The sequence below is a fragment of the Cupressus sempervirens genome, chromosome 1 (assembly GCF_028749045.1).
Source record: "Cupressus sempervirens isolate cs-2001-9-10 chromosome 1, ASM2874904v1, whole genome shotgun sequence".
Taxonomy (NCBI): domain Eukaryota; kingdom Viridiplantae; phylum Streptophyta; class Pinopsida; order Cupressales; family Cupressaceae; genus Cupressus; species Cupressus sempervirens.
The window spans coordinates 419,574,191-419,590,635 of NC_143118.1; positions in this window are offsets into that span (position 1 = coordinate 419,574,191).

Here is a 16,445-nt window from a genome sequence, read left to right on the forward strand (position 1 = left end):
ATTACCTAATGAAGCCAAAGAACAGATCACAGTTCTCAGAGACTACTTCATCCAGTTCAAAATGTTCACATATCTTTGGGTAGCTAGTGCATCCATCAATCCTAAGAAGCTCCTTAGTTATCCAAGTGATAAACTAGAACTATTGGAGATTTCCCAACAAATTGAGTTAGCCTATGAAAAGATAAAGAGGTAATGGAGACCCTGCTAGACATGGCCATTGGTCATTGGTCCATATCAGGTGAAGCAAAAATAAGATATTTTGTCCTTTGAGTGGGAATGGGAAAATTATCCCCTTGAAGAGTACAAATCTCCTTAGCTATATTTTGAAAATATTGGGAGAGTGGAGAGTCTGATAGGAAAGGACTTCCATCATGAGGATGCTGTTGAAAATCATTGGATGAATGCCACAAATGACTACGATGTCCACATAAGGGATTAGTGTAGGATGACTTTGTATCTAGCAGAGAAAGCTCTTCAGTTGAACATCCCCAATGAGATAAGGCAACAAGATTCTAAGGAGTTACTAGACCCCCTATTCAATACTAAAATAATTGGTTAAAGATCTATTTTGAAAGAAGAGGTTGATAGGGAGGAAAGAGATGATATTAATCATTGAGCAAGGCATTTCATTAGGATGACAAAGAACTGGATCGAGATACCTTTTTCACTTGATCCAATTCCTAATACAGTTATCTTCCATGCACATGCTCACCCAGAAAGAGGTAAAGGAAAGAAACTTACAATTCCTACCTTTGCAGCCCAGTCTCCTATCAAGCCAGAGATAGTCTACTAGCTTGGTCACACGGTTGGATATTATCACCCTCCTAAGAGGAAGGGAAAAAGAAAGAGGACCTCCCCTCAAAGGATTCAAGTAGAACAAGCTATAGAACATGTGTCTCCCTAGCAACTAGAACATAGTTGACAAAAGTCCCAAGATACTAGAGCTACTCAAGTCCAGGATGAACCACAGTTGCCTCCCATTATGTCCAGCCAACCAAAAGAGGGAGAAATTCCACCAACCTCCATTTATTTTGCACAAGAAGTGCTCACTTCTCCTTCTATCCCCAAGAAACATAAGATGATCAAGATTTGGATGAAGAAAAGGAAAATGAATAGTAGAAGATTAGTGCCTAATCCATCTATTTCCAAAGCCATTCTAGAGGGAGATGATGAAGAAGAAGAAATAGAATTAGAAGAAGAGGAAGAAAAAATGCCCCTACATGGAAGAACTCGGCTAGCAAGAGCCATAGAGTTGGAAAGAAGAAAGAGTGCCACAAGTACCTCACCATCAATCGAAGTGGAACCATTAGAACTCTCTTCTTCAAAAGATTAAGTACAATACTGCATAAATGAGAAATGTGAAGAAGGAAATAATTTTTTCTAAATGCAAAATTTTAATTTCATGCGCATAGGTATAGAGTTAATCAAGGGAAATATCATGGATAGCTGTACAAGTGAACTTCAACAGGAAGGCTAGATGTAGATGTCGTAAGATACATAGGGTCCTGATCTTACTCCCCCATCTCCACAAAAAATGGTGGAAGATAGTGGCTCGGTGACTCCTCCTTCTTAGAGTTTGGAAGAGGGGCAGGTTCATAAGGAATCATGATTAGAGGAGAAACTAAAAAAAATCGCTACTAATGAAGTTTCAAAGGGGGGACAAATGGTAGAATATTCTCAACCACCTTCCTAAGATATAGAGGTGCAAGCCACAAGATCCAGAGAGACTAAAGCTACAGAAGGGGAGTCCTCTCAATAGGAGATGACTCTAAGAAAAAGTGATCAAGGGAAGGAGGTAGTTGAACACACCCCTTCATCATCAAGAGCCAAGTCCACAAAGAAACACATCTTGAGATGGATCTGTAAGGAGATAATGAGGGTGACAAAGCCTTAATTTTGTGCTTTGAATGATGATTTTTGTGACATTGCAGAGCTCTTGAAAAAACCTGAGTCTCCATCACATGAGGTAGCACCATTGGCATTTGTCACCACCATATGGAACCAGAATTTATTTGCACAAGTGGATTTTCCTCCTAAAGTTATAGATGCAAAAGGGCTTAGCCTCAAGGATCATAAAATGAAGGATGTCATGTTGGGAAGGCCTACACAAGATTCAACTTGACAAATGATGACTATGGGAGTCAAAGAGGTCCTTAAGTATATGGAACAAGATGAGAATGAACTCTAAACACTTCAAAGGTAGGTTGAGATCGTAAAGGGATATCTAGCCGAAGTTGTTTGTCCTCTCGATCTTGAACACCTTGAGCAAACCTTGAATACCATACTTAGAGACAGGGGAGGTGTACAACTCAATCCATTTGTGAAACCTTGTTAGGAGTGGTGAGAAAGCCTTAAGGATAGAGGTGTTTCTATAATTATAGGGAATTTGAAGTTATTGCATGCTATGGAGGAGAACATGAATAAGGTCATGGCAATTTCAATGTAGGAGTTTGATATCATGGATGAGGTATAGGCCTAGAGCAAGGATTTGCAAACTCTATAAGCCATAAAAGGGAAAAGGTACTACACTTTGATCGATGTATATACCAAAGAAGAGCTAGACGTGATTGATCATTAGATAGAGAAGAGAGTGGAAAGAACTAAAGTAATGGAAACATTACATGAGGAGATACATCAACTCAAGGACCAAGCTCAAAAGAAATTTTTTGAAGTAGACAAGCTACATAGTGTGTTAGCTTAAAGAATAAATTTGACAACTGAGTGTCAATGCACTTAACCATTTTTCCACTTAGCAAGTGCCGAGTAATAGTAAGTGTCGAGCAACAGTAAGTGCCGAGTAACAGTAAGTGCCGAGTAAGAGTAAGTGCTGAGTAATAGTAGGTGCCAAGTGATACAGTTTGGTTTAGGTGTCGAGTTATCTAGGAAACAACATGTGCCGAGCATCAGCAATGCTTCAGGAGCCAAGTAACTCAGAATATCAGCATAAGAGTTTGTAATTGCACAAACTATGATGGAAACAGTTTTTGCAGCCGACATAAGGAAAATCTCAAAGGATTTAATGATGAGATCGAATCTTTTATATTTCCTATGCAATCTACATGCAACCAATAAGAAAAACGATAAAGGCATGCAATCAATTAGTAAAAGACTAAGTATTGAGCGGGAAATTGAGATTCAATGTGATCGTAGATCCATATCTAACCCTAAGTCTTTGAAGTCTTTATAAGGAAGACAAAATTTCATTGTAAATATATATTAGTGGACACAAAAGGGTGCACAAGGAAAACCATTTTCGGGAGCGAGGGTTGTCAGATCACAAAAGGATCAAGATCAGAGAAAGTGAAAAGGTGCCTGCATTCAACAATCAAGGATTGTAATCTATCAGGTCCATTATACCTAATACTTTCTAGCAATTGTATTAGAATAAAAATCCTATGGTAATAGGTTAGCTTAACAGATATTTCATCAGATCCTTTAATTAGGTGATTAAAATCCTTTAACAGGGTTACACTTCATGTTAAGTGTTTGTAAAGCCTTTAACTAGGTCACTATTGATACAGTGTAATGCCTTTAATAGGGAAAACCATCAGAAGTGGTTGAACAATATTGCTACAGTAATTTTTGTGGGTATCATCCCCACCCCAGTTTTACCTTCTTATTCCTACAGGGTTTCTAGGTTACCAAATTCTAGTGTTATGTGTTGTTGATGCATGTGTTTGGTTTCATATTTGTTTGATATATTTACATGCATGCAATTTACTTGTAGTTAAAAGTTTTATTGGCTAAAGTGTGATACTTATGACTCACGCCCCCTCTCATAAATACTCTTTCCATATTTGAATATTCCAACAATTGGTATTAGAGCTAATCCAAGTTCTCACAAAGAAAATCCTAACAGCTTGGAGGAAAAGATCTAAAGATGGAAGCTTTCAAACTTGGAAAGATCATTGAACATCAGGTGATAGATGTGCAACTTGCTCTGCATAGCTTGGAGGAATTTAGAAATAATATGAGAATTCATTAAAAACAAGGAAGGATCTAGCCATAGCTTAAAATGAGATAAACTACAAAGAGATTGATACCACCAACATATTTTCCAATAGAGACACTAAAGAGTTTGATGCAACAATAGTAGAACTGATGGAGAAAAACAAAGCTCAAACAGAGGAGATAAGATCTCTCAAGATGGAACATGAATCACAGGCCATAATGATATGTGAAATTACTGAAAAAAAGAAAGAGAAGTTGATGATAAGGTTATGATGGAAAATGACAAAAGAAATCTTGCAAACAGACTTGAAGAAAAATGTATTGAACTGACAAGGATCCCAAACATGCAGATGGATACACTTGCTCAAATGATGAACCTTCATCATGAACTCAATGTGAAAGATATTGAGATCTCTACTTTGAAGATGTAGAATGAACAAATGCAGAATGAATTGAACAGAGAAAGAGAGATGGCAGAGAATCTCAAAAAATCAAGTGAAGCCATCCAATATTTTGAGCAATTACTGAAGTCTCCAAGATCAACCCATGATACATCAGGACTTGGATATAACAGCACTGAAGTTGGAGAATCATCAAAGAGTGTAGAACAAAGAAGTGATAAAGGTAAAGATGTCAAACCTACATGTCATTTATGTGGAAAGAAAGGACATACATCTAATGTATGTAGAAGAAAAAATGCCCATCAGCATGATAAACCTAAAAGTATAAACCATTGTCATAGATGCAAGAAGCAAGGTCATCAAGCATATGAATGCAGAACCAAAATGACTAAGACATCAAGATTTGATGGACATTGTTACAATTGCAAAAAATATGGTCATATAGCTTTTTAATGTAGATCAAAGCCTATGTGGACATTAAATCAACCAGCAAAAACATCAAAACATGAATTTTGGGATTACAATACTAGGTATAGCTGTCACTATTGTCAAGAATATGGACATATACCACAGAACTACATAAGAACACATTTTAGAGGGAACTACAAAAGATGGTTGAATCAAACTACATGTTTTAGTTGCTTAAAAACTAGTCATGTCAGCAGGAATTACCCAACAAGGTCAAAGGCATCAAGTTCTGAGTTCAGCAATGGAAAGGCAAAGATAGATGTTGAACATATCAAAAGTGAAATGAATAAGACATGGAAGAAGAAAGATGAGTATAACACATCAAATGCAGAGATCACTTCACCTAATAGGTCAGGTGATCATACTTCATCAAATTAAGTAAGAATAAGTGTGTGGAATTGATAAACCAAGTTACATCATAGATCAGTCCCAAGACATAGAAGAACTGCAAAGAAGAAATCGGCATAAGAAAAGATGCTAAGTCAAAATTGAGAACATTGCAAGATCTGTCAAAGTTGTCTTCAAGTGTCGAGTTGCTAACAGTGACCGAGTTGATAGTTGATTCCGAGCTATGAAATATCAATAGGAGTTGAGCAAAGTGAAACATAATGGGAGCCGAGTCATGTTGAAACCTTTCAAGTGCCGAGTAGACAGTTGGCAGTGCACTAAGCATTAATTACTCTAATTTGAAGAGTACATAAATTCAATTTTCGATCATTTTCCCACCATTCAAATGAGAAGCAAAGCCGAGAAGAGCAGAGAAGATCAAGATCAGCTCAGAAGCCATTTGTGAAGATTTCAACAATGATTCAGGACAAGTTTCATTGATTTGAGGTATTTTACTTAACTGTCGAGCTACGTAGAATTTATAAACCTTTTTTTTCAAAAACCCTAGTTTGGTGAACAATGGCATCTGGGTTAGGAACCACTACAGGTAGAGAGATTCATGAAATACAGTTGGTCAGTAATGAAGTTAAACAACCTGAATTTAAGCCCATTCTAGAAGAAGCATACAAAAATGATCCCGCAGGTGCATTATCAGCTATTTCGAATAAAGTTGTTATGGTCCAAGATGTTCACAGATGTTATAATTGCAAAATTGGAGCCATAGGAGATTTAGAATTCTATAATGCATATGACAAACTACGTGAGAACAAAATACTGAAAGGTGAGTTCTCAATAATAGAAAGAAAATGATTAACCAAAACCCTATAATTTTATATTGTTTTCAAAACTGAATGGGTACAGATAGTTTTGAGAAGAATACACGGTGGAGCTTTTTGGTTAGAGTCAGGGCCAGTAAAATTCACCAAGAAAACTGTTCATAGGGTTACTGGTATTCCAACCCTAGATCAACCAAAGACCCTGCAAAGTGACAAAAGGGAAGTAATAGAGAAAAAAATAGGTGCAAAATGGAACAATAGAGGAATGACTATCAACACAGTAACAGATCCCCTACTAGATTTTGCTGCGAGAATCATTTCACACAAATTATATCAATCAAGCAGGTTAAATAGTGTACCTTGTATAACAGTTGATGTTGCATACCAGATAATAAAAAAGGATCACACTTATGATCTAGCAGAGCTCATGTTTCAACAGATTAATGAAAATCTTGGAGCTATAAGGAAGAGCAAGGGAGCTCAATGCAGATTTGGATCAGTTTTGATGTGCATGTTTTTCTATCTGATGAAAGAATTCCCTTCTATGGGTAAGGTAAGATGGAGTCCTGACAAAACAATTATAGAAAAAATCAATGGATACATTGAATAGATGGGTGAAAATTTTGATGCCCAAATGACTAGTTACTTTGAGGACTTCAAAAAGTCCATGAAACAAAGAATGAGGATTCCAGTCTCATTGATTGAGAAATATGAAAATGACATTTGTTTTCTTGTAGATATAGATTATACCTATATACAAGCAGTTATACCTAGAGTAAGATGGCTTAGGCCACTAGGTTATGAACTTGATATTGATCAAGCTTTTGCAACAATAACAACCCTACTTACAGAAGAAGCTGATAAAAGTGCAAAGACTTTTGGAACCTATGATGTTGTTAAATTAAGGGTGATAAAAGATTTGAGGACTACTTCTACAGTAAAGAAGAAAGAAAAAATGGTGAGACAAATCAAGAGAAAATTTGGCGTTGAAGAAGAAGGAACAACAGAAGAGGAAGGAGAAGACATTAAAGAAGAGGGAGATAAACATCAAGGTCTGACTCAAGGGTTAGGAGAAGATAAAGAGGAAAGTGCTCAGGAAGAAGAAGTTGAGGAAGCACCAGTTAAAAGAAAAGCCACAACTCCTCCTACTCCTCAATCCAAGGGAAAGAAAGTAGCTGCTCCTGCACCAAAGAGACCTACCACAAGGGCTGTAGCACAAAAAGCCTAAGGGGAGGCAAAAGGAAAGAAGAAAGAATCAAAGAAGACTGTTGCCAAGTCTAAGAAAAAAAAATTTATTCCCCAGCCTGAAACAGATGAGGAGAAGACAGAATTAGAGGATAACAATCAATTTCAAGTGGTAAGACACAAACCTCAGACTATTGTTCACAAATTATGTTCAAACATTAGGAATGATGATTTGAAAGGTTTAAAGAACCTAAATTTTTCTAAGCTCACCAAAGAAGAGAAAAATAAATTAGAGGAATCTATGTATGCTATGATGGCTGAATATAAGCACACACCTCTAGAATTAGATGAATCTATGCCAAAAGAATTGTATAAAATTGTAGAGGATAAATGGCATTTTTGTTTACAAATGGAAAAAGAGATAAGGGAGTCAACATTAGCCAGATTGTTGCCTGATTTGACTAAAGATCAAGTAACAAATGCAATAAAAAGGCATAATAATAGATTCACTCCCAAGCATAGAGCATTCAACATATTACAGAATAAAATTAAAGAAGTAGTTACAAAATCCACAAGATTGTGGAAAGTAGTTTACAACAAAATAGAAGATGTGTATAATGAAGAATATAAGGCAGAGGCAAGTGCCAAGACAAGGGAAAAGAAGATATTAGGAACCAAAGAAAAAGAGAAGGAACAAGTGGAGAAGAAAAGTAAAGAAGAAAAGGAAGAAAAGGAAGAAAAGGCACATACAGAGGAGAAAGAGGGAGAGAAAGGTACAGCTGAGCCACAAGATCAAAGTATGCAAGACACACAGGTATCTCCTCCTAGTCCTCCTCATGCCACCATCACACCTGCAGATATTATAAAAATAAAATATGTTATAAACACTTCAAATCCAAATGTCAATCCATTAACTGCAGAGGATTTAGAAATCCTTGACCAATCATCACTAGTAGCAAAATTAAGTTCAAATCTTGTATTGGTTAGTGTTGATGAATTACAGAATCTAGAAGTTAAAATAGAGATAGTCAAGGTAAAAGCACAAGTGCCACCTTCGACCATACAAACTACTAGTATTCTATTTCTTCCACCACCACCTCCACCAAGTGTAGTCACTTATACACTTCAAATGGCGAGTATAACAGCAAGGGAAATAAAAGAAACATCTAAACAACGAAAATTTCAACCCCACCTAGCGATCATAAAAGGGATACTCAAGCTGAAGAAAAAGATGAGACAAAGAAGGAGGAGACTACAATACAAACACTAGTTACATTACCAAAATTTGGTACTCCAACACAGACTCTTTAGCAGCTGAGCACATATGGGTTACAACTACAAATCAGGACACCAGGCTTGAGCTCATCAAAGGCAGTGAGGAAACTTCACTATGGAGTTCCTGAGCTTGATGAAGAAATAAAGATCCCATATTATGAATCTAGCACTCTTAATGAAGAAAAGATCAATTAAATTCAGAGTGCATTGGATAGAAGAAGGAGACAAGAAGCACTAAGAAAAGAACACAAGCATAAGTTTACCTTGAATGAAATTAAAGACATATTCACAAAATATTTTTTCTTATAGTCTCCAGATGAGTCAAGACCAATTATAGAGAAACTATCTGATATAGTTGACTAGGTGACTAATGAAGACCAGGAAACAAATGCCAGATTGCTCAAATGATCAGAAAGGAAGTTCCAAGGCAAGGTAAATAGTAAAATATCTGGTGATATAGCACTATCACAAGAAGAACTGGCAAAGAAAATTAAAATAGTTAAAACTGTACTAGGAAACATCTTTTCCCTGTACAAAAAGTTGTGTGATTTTTCCACATTCACACTGGACACTAGCCAGAAAATACTGAGCTTGGAAAACAATCTAAAGATTTCTAACATGCAACTCCCCACAAATCTAGCTTAGGGTGAGAAGCATTTTTCCCAATCGCTTAACACACAAAGAGAGTTAGCTATCTTAGCAGCAGAGAAGGCAACCACAAAAGCTAAATTGATGCAAATTCAATCATCAATAACTCCTAATTTGGAACTACTTCACAAGGAGTAGATAAATGTAGAGACAGTCCTCAAGAAAGACCCCAATCTTTCTTCATCTGATGGACTTGTACACCTAGCAGCAGAGATTTCCATCCAGCATAAGACATTGGATGTCGCATTAGCAAATTGGGATGCAACTCTGAAGGTACTCCTTGAAGTAAATAGTACATTTTTGGCCAAGTATGGAATTTCCTTGTAAGACCCTTGACATAAGTGTCAAAAAGGGGGAGAATAAGTAAGGGGGGGTGATAAGAAGAGATTAAGTATGGGGGATTTAAGTACAGGAATGAAAAGATAAGTATGATAAAAGGGGAGATAGAAAATTTTGATCAGTCAAAATGCGGAAACAGGACAGAACTCACTAAGTGTACATACATGATCAACTAATAAGAAGTAATAAAGATCTTAGTTAAGTGTTTTTGCAACTCATGTCAAAGGGGGTGATTGTTAGCTTAAAAAATAAATTTGACAACTGAGTGTCAATACACTTAACCATTTTTCAACTTAGCAAGTGCTAAGTAATAGTAAGTGCCAAGCAATAGTAAGTGATGAGTAACAGTTAGTGCCGAGTAACAGTAAGTGCCTAGTAACAGTAAGTGCTGAGTGATACAGTTTTGTTTAGGTGTTGAGCTATCCAGGGAACAACATGTATCGAGCATCATCAATGCTTTAGGAGCCGAGTAACTCAGAATATCAACATAAGAGTTTGTAATTGCACAAACTATGATGCAAACAGTTTTTGAAGCCGACATAAGGAAAATCTCAAAGGATTTAATGAAGAGATTGAATATTTTATATTTCCTATGCAATCTACATGTAGCCAATAAGAAAAATGATAAAGGCATGCAACCAATCAGTAAAAGACTAAGTATTGAGTGGGAAAATGAGATTCAATGTGGATCGTAGATCCATTTCTAACCCTAAGTCCTTGAAGTCTTTATAAGGAAGACAAAATTTCATTGTAAATATATATGAGTGGACACATGAGGGTGCACAAGGAAAACTATTTTCAGAAGTGAGGATTATTAGATCACAAAATGATCAAGATGAGAAAAAGCGAAAAGGTTCTTGCATTCAGCAATCAAGGATTGTAATCTATCAGGTTCATTATACCTAATACTTTCTAGCAATTGTATTAGGATGAAAATCCTATGGTAATAGGTTAGCTTAACAGCTATTTCATCAAATCTTTTAATTAGGTGATTAAAATCCTTTAATAGGGTGACACTTCATGTTAAGTGTTATTAAAGCCTTTAATCAGGTCACTATTGATACAGTCTAAAGCCTTTAATAGGGCAAACCATCAAAAGTGGTTGAACAATATTGCTCCATTAATTTTTGTGGGTATCATCCCCACCTCAGTTTTACCTTCTTATTCCTGGAGGGTTTCTAGGTTACCAAATTCCAGTGTTATGTGTTGTTGATGCATGTGTTTGGTTTCATATTTATTTGATATATTTACATGCATGCAATTTACTTGCAGTTAAAAGTTTTATTGGCTAAAGTGTGATACTTATGATTCTTCCCCCCCATCTCATAAGTAATCTTTCCATAGTTGAATATTCCAACATAGTGTTGCATGCTTGGAAATTTTTGAAGATGAAGAATGAGAGAAGCTATTGCTAGTTGAGGAAGTAGTAGAGAATTTTAAGAAAACTTTAGAAGAAGCATCTAGTGATGAAGATATCATACAAGCCTTCAGGAGAGAAGAAACCCTGGTAGAGTTGGATACCAAACTCAGAGATTTTGTAGAGACTTTAATTGGGGTGGAAAACTATAGGCAGAAGGTCAAGGATAAATATGAGGCTTTAGATCTTTTGGATGTGGCTAAGATTATTGAGATGATAGAGAAATTTAGGGTTAAACATCCAAACATAGCTTTCAGAAGAAGAAGAAAATAACCTAGATGCCAGAATTTCAATTTTGACATTTAGTAAAATTTTGTTATTTTGACCTAGTGAAGGTGCATAGGTCTATAGGTGTGCAGCTACATAGGTCCATAGCTCTTCAATTTAGAGGTGCATCGATAGTTAACTATTAGTTCCAAAAATAGTGCTTTCCATGCATTGGGAATGCCTTCTGATGGTAGTTTAACTTCAACAAATGCTTAGTGAAGGACCAACTTCCATTCTGATGCCTCCATGCACTTCCACTTTAACTAAGGGCTTCCTTGTACTTTCTCTCTTTTTCTTTGTTTTTGACATGTAAAGGGCTCATGCATCCAATGAATGAATAAAATATGGATGTAGTCGCTCTAAGCACTAGATTAATTGTTAGTCTGTATATAATTAGTTTTTTTTATTAGTTAAAAGCATTTTATTGCATGAAGAATATCTCACACTCTTAACACAAATTAAGGAGATGATTTCTTATAAATACCCCATTGTAAAATGTTACAAAGGCTACCATTATTATGCAATAAAATTATGCTTTTGGTGCTCGCATTTTGAGTGTAGTGATTCTTGCCTGAATGTGTCATATTTTTGTGAATTTTATTTATGAGATAGCGATTGAGCCAAAAGTTTATTGCATTTTTTTTGGTCATACAATCTTTTAGTTCTTATGTTTAGTATAGATTTACAAATTCCACTGATGTATCTAGCTCAAGAAGAGATCACCAAATTGTGCTTATATAGCTTTTTTTCTTGCATGAGCACACTTTCTATGGCCTTGCAATTTGATGAAAGTTGAAACATCATTCGGGTACTAAAATTTCCCATCGATGATTGCATTAGTGGACTTTAGGAAGCACTACTCCTATTTTCATTGGTTTCCTACCAATTTATTCAAAAACTATTAGGATAAAGCACGGATAGAAATAAAAACTGCATGCAAATATAACCAATAACAAAAAATAATAGAACACACAAAAATGAACACAAGGCACCAAGATTTAACGTGGTTCACCCAATCCCTGGGCTACGTCCACCAAACAGCAAGTTCGATCTTATTACAATCTAGTGATTAAAACTTGATTACAATCTGTAATCCCTTACAGCTCAATACCGCTGCAAGAACCAATTTCGTATCACAACATATAAAAAATACCCAACCCTAAGCCCTTTTTATACAAGTATTAAACCACTTTTGGGTTATAACATGTCGGCCATATGTCGGCCATAATATGTCGGCTACCATGTCGGCTACTATTTATGAAGTATGTACAGTACTTTCCTGATCAGTCACCACAATCTAACAATCTCCCACTTGGGGACTGATCATGCTCCACACTAAAAAACAATCTCCCACTTGGAGACTGATCCTGTAGCAATACAACTACCGCATGGGGCTCCCACTGGATCAAACCACCTTGGACTCTGCTATTCTTTTATTCACATTTAGTCTAAAAGACCAACTGAAGCTGAAGAGGAGTTCAGCTTCTCCCTTGTTACAACCTTTGTCAACATATCTGCTGGATTTTAATTGGTATGTATCTTCTCCAGCTTTAACTGTCCATCCTCCAAAACTGACCGAATGAAATGGTACCGCAACTGTATGTGTTTGGTCTTAGAATGCAGAGCTGAATTCATAGCAAGATGAATGGCACTCTGACTATCTATGAACAAATAATTATCCTTCTGAGGATGTCCCAATTCTTCCAAGAAGAACTGAAGCCATATCATCTCTTTGGCTGCCTCTGTAGCAGCAACATACTCTGCCTCTGTAGTGGAGAGAGCATTAATCTTCTGTAGCCTAGAAACCCAGCTCACGACTGCCCCACCAACAGTAAAGACATAACCTGTAGTAATCCGCCTGGTATCAATATCCCCAGCCAAATCTAAGTCAACATAGCCTTGTAAATCACTAGTAGAGCCCCCAAAATGTAAACACTTATTGGATGTTCCTCTAAAATATCTGAGAATCCACTTGACAGCATTCCAATGCTCAAATCCTTGATGACTCATATACCTGCTAACGACTCCCACTGCATGTGCAATATCTGGCCTAATGCATACCATATCATACATCAAACTTCCTACAGCTGAAGCATAGGGTACCTTGGACATCTTATCCTCCTCTTCCCGTGTCTTGGGACACATGTCCTTAGTCAATTTCAAATGACCAAGTAAAGGTGTGCTGATAGGTTTAGCATTCTCCATAGAGAAACGTTGCAACACCTTCTCAACATAATCAGCTTGAGATAGCGTCAATGTTTTATTCTTCCTATCTCTGCAAATCTTCATACCAAGGATTTGTTTTGCTGCCCCCAAATCCTTCATAGCAAATGCATGTGCTAATTGGCATTTCAGCCCCTTAATATGATACATGTTAGACCCAGCTACAAGCATATCATCAACATATAAACATAAAATAATGTAGCTATCATCATCCAACCTCTTAAAATAAACATAGTAATCTGAATGACACCTATTATATCCATGCTCATGCATAAAACTGTCAAATTTCAGATACCATTGTCGAGGTGCTTGCTTCAAGCCATATAAACTTTTCTTCAATTTGCACACTAAGTTCTCCTTACCTTTGACCTCAAAACGCTGTGGCTGAGCCATATATATTTCTTCATCCAAATCACCATGAAGAAAGGTTGTTTTAACATCCATCTGCTCTAAATGCAAATCTTCAGTAGCCACAAGACTTAAAATAGTACGAATAGAAGTCATTTTAACAACAGGAGAAAATATCTCATCAAAATCAATTCCCTTTTTCTGTGCAAATCCTTTTACAACTAACTTGGCCTTAAATCTTTTCTTACCTCCTTCCTCTTCTTTCAACCTATAAACCCATTTATTCTATAAAGCCTTTTTACCTATAGGCAACTTGCACAAATCCCATGTCTTATTTTGCAGCAAAGAGTCCATTTCATCTTTCATTGCAGACTCCCACTGAATCTTAGTATCCACCTGCACAGCTTCATCATAACTTTTAGGTTCACCAGCATCAGTAAGTAAAATAGAATACAAAGAGGGAGAAAACCTTTGTGGAGGTCTAATTTGCCTTGTTGACTGTCTAACATTCACTGGTGTGTGTGGTATTTTTTGTTGTAGTTGATGCACATCATGAGGAATGGCTGGAACATCAGCTTTTGGAGTATCATCCAGCACTACATAATCATCTTCTTTCTTCTCATGTTGCTGCAACAGATCTTTGTATAACACTTTTTCATTGAATATGACATCCTGGATTCTTATAATTTTATGATTTTCAAAATCCCAAAGCCTATAACCAAATTCATTAATGCCATATCCAACAAAGACACATTTCTTTGATTTAGCTTCTAGCTTGGTTCTATTTTCAGAGTCTATATGAGCAAAAGCTTCACAATTGAAGGTCTTGAGAAAAGAATAACTCACCTTCTTACCAGTCCATGCTTCCTCTGGAATACCACAACCCAAAGGAGTAGAGGGACCTCTATTAATCAAATATACTGTAGTATTGATAGCCTCCGCCCACATGTGTAAGGGCAACCCAGCATGCAACCTCATGCTCCTTGCGCACTCCATTATAGTCCTGTTCATGCGTTCAGCCACTCCATTTTCCTGTGGAGTCCTTGGAACAATTTTTTGTCTACGAATACCATTAGTGGAGCAATAATCTTCAAATTCATGACTGCAATACTCACCACCATTATCAGATCTGAGACATTTTAATTTCTTACCAGTCTCATTTTCAACCAAGCATTTCCATTTTTTAAAAGTTTGAAATACATCAGATTTCTGTCTAAGTAAATAAACCCATACTTTTCTAGTTGCATCATCAATAAATGTAACATAATAATGAGAGCCACCAAGGGAAGATACCTGAGCCGGTCCCCATACATCTGTATGAACAAGCTCTAATTTCTCTTTTTTGTTTTCCTTCCTAGTCTTTACAAAACTCACTCTCTTTTGTTTTCCATACACACAACTTTCACAGAAATCCATATTCACACATTTTAGACCTAGTAAAACTTTCCTTGAATGAAGTACTTTCATACCTTTCTCACTCATGTGCCCAAGTCTATTGTGCCACAGTGTTGTATCAGAATCTACAACAGCTATTTGTTCGCCCTGCTCAACTGCAGTAATTGTTCCTGAATATTCATTTTTCTCTGAAATAATCAAAGTAGAAGGTACAATATGATCTGTACAAAGATATAAGGTGCCTACTTTCACACCTTTTTCTACTAGAAGGGAACCTTTTGAAACCTTCCAATTTTTATCATTAAAAGTAACTACACAACCCTCATCACCGAGTTGCCCTGCTGAAATTAAATTTCTACTTAGTTTTGGAACATGTCTTACCTCATGTAGTAGCCAATGATTCCCATTCTGCAACTTAATCTTAATTTTTCCCTTTCCAACAATCTGACAAGGTTCATTATCCTCCAAATAAACAAGCCCAAAATCCCCTTGGACATAATCAATGAAATAACCTCTATGAGGTGTAGCATGAAAAGAAGCACCAGAATCTAAAACCCATGAATCATCAACACTCTCTAAAGACAGAAGCAAAGCATCCTCTTCAGATTTGTTACTTACCACATTTTCCTCTTTGTCTCCATTTGATTTATCTCCTTCATTTTTCTTTCGAGTCCAACAATCTTTCTTTTTGTGCCCTGGTTTCCCACAGTACCAGCAATCATTTGGTCCTCTCGATTGAGACCTCCTCCTCTTTGACTTTCCTCTTGATTTCCCACAATTTCTAGAGTTACTTCCTCTTTCAGTCATTCTACCCCTACTTTGTGCATTTAAAGCACTTCCTGATGTAGATCCACCTGAGGATTTTCTACGAGTTTCCTCACTTAAAATAACACTGATCACATCATCATATTTTAGGGTACTAGATCTAGGAACAAAATTACTCACCACCATTACCAAGCCATTCCAACTTTCAGGCAAAGAACACAAAATCAAGAGAGCCCTAATTTCTTCATCAAAATTGATACCCACAGAAGATAATTGACTATTAATAGTATTAAACTCATTTAAATGATCTGCAATAGATCCACCTTCTGCCATTTTCATATTAAATAAACGCTTCATGAGAAATACCTTATTTGAAGCAGAGGGCTTTTCATACAGTGTCGCTAGGGTTTTCATCAAATCTTCTGTCATCTTTGTTTTTGTAATATTAAATGCCACCGATGGTGCCAAGCATAACCAAATGCTTCCGAGTGCCTTTCTGTCCAAAAGATCCCATTCAGCCTCTGACATAGTTCCCTGATTCTTGGCTTTTCCTTCCAATGGCTTCCATAAATCCTTCAGATATAAATAGTCATCCATTTG